The sequence below is a fragment of the Bos indicus x Bos taurus genome, chromosome 9, assembly GCF_003369695.1.
Source record: "Bos indicus x Bos taurus breed Angus x Brahman F1 hybrid chromosome 9, Bos_hybrid_MaternalHap_v2.0, whole genome shotgun sequence".
Taxonomy (NCBI): domain Eukaryota; kingdom Metazoa; phylum Chordata; class Mammalia; order Artiodactyla; family Bovidae; genus Bos; species Bos indicus x Bos taurus.
In genome coordinates, this window is record NC_040084.1 from 29,463,854 (window position 1) to 29,470,894 (window position 7,041).

Genomic DNA, 7,041 nt, shown 5'->3' on the forward strand with positions numbered 1-7,041 from the left:
GAAAGCCGTTGACAAAATTCAACATCCATTTATGATAAAAACTCTCCAGAAAGCAGGAATAGAAGGAACATACCTCAACATAATAAAAGCTATATATGACAAACACACAGCAAACATTATCCTCAATGGTGAAAAATTGAAAGCATTTTCTCTAAAGACAGGAACAAGACAAGGGGGGCCCACTTTCACCATTACTATTCAACATAGTTTTGGAAGTTTTGGCCACAGCAATCAGAGCAGAAAAAGAAATAAAAGGAATCCAAATTGGAAAAGAAGAAGTAAAACTCTCACTATTTACAGATGACATGATCCTCTACATAGAAAACACTAAATACTCCACCAGAAAATTACTAGAACTAATCAATGACTATAGTAAAGTTGCAGGATATAAAATCAACACACAGAAATCCCTTGCATTCCTATGCACTAATAATGAGAAAACAGAAAGAGAAATTAAGGAAACAATTCCATTCACCATTGCAACGGAAAGAATAAAATACTTAGGAATATATCTACCTAAAGAAACTAAAGACCTATACATAGAAAATTATAAAACACTAGTGAAAGAAATCAAAGAGGACACTAATAGATGGAGAAATATACCGTGTTCATAGATTGGAAGAATCAATATAGTGAAAATGAGTATACTACCCAAAGCAATTTATAGATTCAATGCACTCCCTATCAAGCTACCAACTGTATTCTTCACAGAGCTTGAACAAATAATTTCACAATTTGTATGGAAATACAAAAAACTTCAAATAGCCAAAGCGATCTTGAGAAAGAAGAATGGAACTGGAGGAATCAACCTACCTGGCTTCAGGCTCTACTACAAAGCCACAGTTATCAAGACAGTATGGTACTGGCACAAAGACAGAAATATAGATCAATGGAACAAAATAGAAAGCCCAGAGATAAATCCACGCACATATGGACACCTTATCTTTGACAAAGGAGGCAAGAATATACAATGGATTAAAGACAATCTCTTTAACAAGTGGTGCTGGGAAATCTGGTCAACCACTTGTAAAAGAATGAAACTAGAACACTTTCTAACACCATACACAAAAATAAACTCAAAATGGATTAAAGATCTCAACGTAAGACCAGAAACTATAAAACTCCTAGAGGAGAACATAGGCAAAAACTCTCTGACATACATCACAGCAGGATCCTCTATGACCCACCTCCCAGAATATTGGAAATAAAAGCAAAAATAAACAAATGGGACCTAATTAACCTTAAAAGCTTCTGCACATCAAAGGAAACTATTAGCAAGGTGAAAAGACAGCCTTCAGAATGGGAGAAAATAATAGCAAATGAAGCAACGGACAAACAACTAATCTCAAAAATATACAAGCAACTCCTACAGCTCAACTCCAGAAAAATAAATGACCCAATCAAAAAATGGGCCAAAGAACTAAATAGACATTTCTCCAAAGAAGACATATAGAGGGCTAACAAACACATGAAAAGATGCTCAACATCACTCATTATCAGAGAAACGCAAATCAAAACCACTATGAGATACCATTTCACACCAGTCAGAATGGCTGCGATCCAAAAGTTTACAAATAATAAATGCTGGAGAGGGTGTGGAGAAAAGGGAACCCTCTTACACTGTTGGTGGGAATGCAAACTAGTACAGCCACTATGGAGAACAGTGTGGAGATTCCTTAAAAAACTGGAAATAGAACTGCCTTATGATCCAGCAATCCCACTGCTGGGCATACACACTGAGGAAACCAGAAGGGAAAGAGACACGTGTACCCCAGTGTTCATCGCAGCACTGTTTATAATAGCCAGGACATGGAAGCAACCTAGATGTCCATCAGCAGATGAATGGATAAGAAAGCTGTGGTACATATACACAATGGAGTATTACTCAGCCCTTAAAAGAATACATTTGAATCTGTTCTAATGAGGTGGATGAAACTGGAGCCTATTATACAGAGTGAAGTAAGCCAGAAAGAAAAACACCAATACAGTATACTAACGCATATATATGGAATTTAGAAAGATGGTAACAATAACCCTGTGTACGAGACAGCAAAAGAGACACTGATGTATAGATCAGTCTTATGGACTCTGTGGGAGAGGGAGAGGGTGGGAAGATTTGGGAGAATGGTATTGAAACATATAAAATATCATGTATGAAACGAGTTGCCAGTCCAGGTTTGATGCACGATACTGGATGCTTGGGGCTAGTGCACTGGGACGACTCAGAGGGATGGTATGGGGAGGGAGGAGGGAGGAGGGTTCAGGATGGGGAACACATGTATACCTGTGGCAGATTCATTTTGATATTTGGCAAAACTAATACAACTATGTAAAGTTTAAAAATAAAATTAAAAAAAAAAGAAATATTAAAAAAAAAAAAAACAGGATCATGTCACCGTCAGTGGCTGAAAAAAAGATAACATGTTACTGTTAGTAGCAAGAAATTTCAGCACACAGAGTTTGACATTGGTATCCAGCTCTTTTGGAAGAAATCAGACATTGTTGTGTAAGATTTGATAATAAATTTATTTTATAAATTATTTTCTTCAATTGATTCTGTGAATGTATTTCCAATGGTCCAGCCACTCACAATCTCCTAGATGCATTTTTATGTATAAACGTGTTGTATTTCAGTGAAAAAGAGTAACTACTGCAAGGAGATCCAACCAGTCCATTCTGAAGGAGATCAGCCCTGGGATTTCTTTGGAAGGAATGATGCTAAAGCTGAAACTCCAGTACTTTGGCCACCTCATGGGAAGAGTTGACTCATTGGAAAAGACTCTGATGCTGGGAGGGATTGGGGGCAGGAGGAAAATGGGACGACAGAAGATGAGATGGCTGGATGGCATCACTGACTCGATGGACGTGAGTCTGGGTGAACTCTGGGAGTTGGTGATGCACAGGGAGGCCTGGCGTGCTGCGATTCATGGGGTCGCAAAGAGTCGGACACGACTGAGTGAACTGAACTGAACTGAAGGATAAAGGACAGAAAAGGTTTAAACTGGTGCACTGAAAAACACTGATCTTGGGAAAGATGCTTCTGGCACAGTCCAAGGAAACTCTGAGGCTGTAATTTTCAGTAGGCAGTCCAAGCCCTTTGGTTAACAATGGTCTCGGATAAACATGACTTTGCCTGGCAACACCTGTGTGCAAGCATTGTCATTCTATTAATAGCTGGCAACACTTCCTTTTCTTGTACTTGGTAACCTTCTTTCAGGGGAATCTGGCTCTTCAGCAGGAAATCCACTCAGCACCTGCTGTAGGAGCCCATGAATCCTGGCTATTCCTGGCATGAATTTCACTGTAATACAATTAAAACAACCCTTAAATAGATGGGTCTTTTCTCAACAGAGGTACCCAGCCTGAGGTAGCGAGCTGGGAAAAAATGAAGACAAGTACATTTCCCTGCCAGGTGAGCCTTCCCAGGGAAAACAAAATTATAAAATGGGACACTCTGAACCATAGTTAGACATTCCCTTTTATAATTAGTCCAATGCAATCTATTGAACACTCAGTTCAGTTGCTCAGTCATGTCTGAGTCTCTGCGACTCCATGAACTGCAGCATGCCAGGCCTCACTGTCTATCACAAACTCCTGGAGTTTACCCAAACTCATGCCCATTGAGTTGGTGATGCCATTCAACCATCTCATCCTCTGTTGTCCCCTTCTCCTCCTGCCTTCAATCTTTCCCAGCATCAGAGTCTTTTCAAATGAGTCAGCTCTTCACATCAGGTGGCCAAAGTATTGGAGTTTCAGCTTCAGCATCAGTCCTTCCAATGAACACCCAGGACTGATCTCCTTTATGATGGACTGGTTGGATCTCCTTGTTGTCCACGGGACTCTCAAGAGTCTTCTCCAACACCACAGTTCAAAAGCATCAATTCTTTGGCATTCAGCTTTCTTTATAGTCCAACTCTCACATCCATACATGACTACTGGAAAAACCATAGCTTTGACTAGACGGACCTTTGTTGGCAAAGTAATGTCTCTGATTTTGAATATGCTGTCTAGGTTGGTCATAACTTTCCTTCCAAGGAGTAAACATTTTAAAATTTCGTGGCTGCAGTCACCATCTGAAGTGATTTTGGAGCCCCTCAAAATAAAGTCAGCTACTGTTTCCACTGTTTCCCCATCTATTGCCATGAAGTAAGGGAACCGGATGCCATGATCTTCATTTTCTGAATGTTGAGCTTTAAGCCAACTTTTTCACTCTCTTCTTTCACTTTCATCAAGAGGCTCTTTAGTTCTTCTCGCAATCTGCCAGGAGGGTGGTGTCATCTGCATATCTGAGGTGACTGATATTTCTTTCGGCAATCTTGATTCTAGCTTGTGCTTCCTCCAGCCCAGCGTTTCTCATGATGTACTCTGCATATAAGTTAAATAAGCAGGCTGACAATATACAGCCTTGACGTACTCCTTTTCCTATTTGGAACCACTCTGTTGTTCCATGTCCAGTTCTAACTGTTGCTTCTTGACCTGCATACAAATTTCTCAAGAGGCAGGTCAGGTGGTCTGGTATGCCCATCTCTTTCAGAATTTTCCACAGTTTATTGTGATCCACACAGTCAAAGATTTTGCCATAGTCAATAAAGCAGAAATAGATGTTTTTCTGGAACTCTCTTGCTTTTTCCATGATCCAGTGGAGGTTGGCAATTTGATCTCTGGTTCCTCTGCCTTTTCTAAAACCAGCTTGAACATCTGGAAGTTCACCGTTCACGTATTGCTGAAACCTGACTTGGAGAATTTTGAGCATTACTTTACTAGCGTGTGAGATGAGTGCAATTGTGCGGTAGTTTGAGCATTCTTTGGCATTGCCTTTCTTTGGGATTGGAATGAAAACTGACCTTTTCCAGTCCTGTGGCCACTGCTGAGTTTTCAAAACTTGCTGGCGTATTGAGTGAAGCACGTTCATAGCATCATCTTTCAGGATTTGAAATAGATCAACTGGAATTCCATCACCTCCACTAGCTTTGTTCATAGTGATGCTTCCTAAGGCCTACTTGACTTCACATTCCAGGATGTCTGGCTCTAGGTGAGTAATGACAGCATTGTGATTATCTTGGTTGTGAAGCTCTTTTTTGTACAGTTCTTATGTGTATTCTTGCCCCCTCTTCTTAATATATTTTGCTTCTGTTAGGTTCATACCATTTCTGTCCTTTATTGTGCCCATCTTTGCATGAAATGTTCCCTTGATATCTCTAATTTTCTTGAAGAGATCATTAGTCTTTCCCGTTCTATTGTTTTCCTCTATTTCTTTGCATTGATTGCTGAAGAAGGCTTTCTTATCTGTCCTTGCTATTCTTTGGAACTGAGCACTCAAATGGGTATATCTTTCCTTTTCTCCTTTGCTTTTGCTTCACTTCTTTTCACAGTTATTTGTATTGAACATTAGTAGATACCTAAAAGGGCTTCCTAGGTGGCACTAGTGGTAAAGGATCTGCTTGCCAGTGCAGGAGATATAAGAGATGTGAGTCCAGTCCCTGGGTCAGGACGATCCCCTAGAGGAGGGCATGGCAACCCACTCCAGTATTCTTGTCTGGAGAATCCCATGGACAGAAGAGCCTAGCAGGCTATAGGGTCACAAAGAATCTGGCACGACTGAAGCAACTTAGCATGAAACCACTTAAAAAATCTTCAGTGGTGGAATCATTGATTTTGGTATAACCCAGGCTTATATAGGTTGAACTCATGTGAGTTGGTTCTTCCCCTAAAACCCTAAAGAGCTGACAATGAAGTTATAGATGTTTAAAACTAAGGCTCAGAGGGGTAAGAGGCTTAGCAAATGTGTTAAGCCTAAAGTGAATCCACAAAAATGCACGTGCCAGATAACACTAAATTAAATGACAAATCATGAGCCACCCCTACTTTCTTAACCTTTGACTCTTGTTCCTTCAATTCTAAATCTTCCACTTAGAGCTTTTGTGACCTAGAAGAGACCTGGGTGCGGCATTTTTTGGACTGGTGCTTTCCATGGCAATTCTAGTTAGCAAAAGGTGCACCTCGACATGGTCTTCTCCTGCTTCTCCTCCTTCCCTCTGCTCTCCACGATTGTTCTGTTACTGGTAGTTTCTCTCCAGGCAGCCGCTCCTGTGACAGCTGTTTCCTGGGACAAACCTCTATACATCTAATGCTACATCTTACGCCCTCTAAAATCTTTAGTTTGGTACTGAGTCCCTTAGAGGCTAGATGCTAGTGTGATCATCCCTATAGGGCGATTTAGTACATGTATTTCCTTCTTTAACATTCATCAAGCACCTGAAATGTTGTAAACATTGCAGATTCAGTAGTGAATATTCCAGATGGGATTTCTATGACAGGAACATACAGCGGGGTAAGGAGAGGCACTTGCTCTGCAAAGTTCTATAGACAATCGTGTTCAGCACTCCCCTGAGTAGCATCAGGAAGTTGACCTGTGCATCATATTCTTTTCAGATTACACTGCCCTGGACTCTACATTCTCTTAGAGTGGCTCCTCCCACTAGTAACAATGCCAGGATGCTCAGTCCTCAGGAGTTTCAGTGTAAAGTCACTCACTCTCTCCTTGTAGTTGTTTAGTCACTAAATCTTGTCAGACTCCTTGCAGCCCCATGGACTTTAGCCTGCCAGTCCCCTCTGTCCTTGGAATTTCCCAGGCAAGAATACTGGAGTGCTTTGCCATTTCTTTCCCCAGGGGATCTTACCAAGCCAGGGAACACATCTCCTGCATTGGTAGGTGGGTTCTTTACTACTGAGCCACCAGAGAAGCCCTGAACAAAGAGAAGGTAGGTCTTCACAAATGAGATGCAGCCATAAATCTGCCGCTTCGCTGAACCACTGGGCACAAGTAGCCACAGTAACTGCACCTGGTTTCTGTTCATCCTTATATTAATCATCCAATAAAGCAGCAGATTTCTCAGGGTTTCTTTCTTGCAACTTTATTATAAAAGTGATAATTGCATGTAGTAAAATGCAATTTAAAAATATTAACATGAAAGTTTTAAAGGATATATAAATTGAAAAGTAAAATTTTCCCTTCTCACTAGTATCTCATCCTCCACTCTT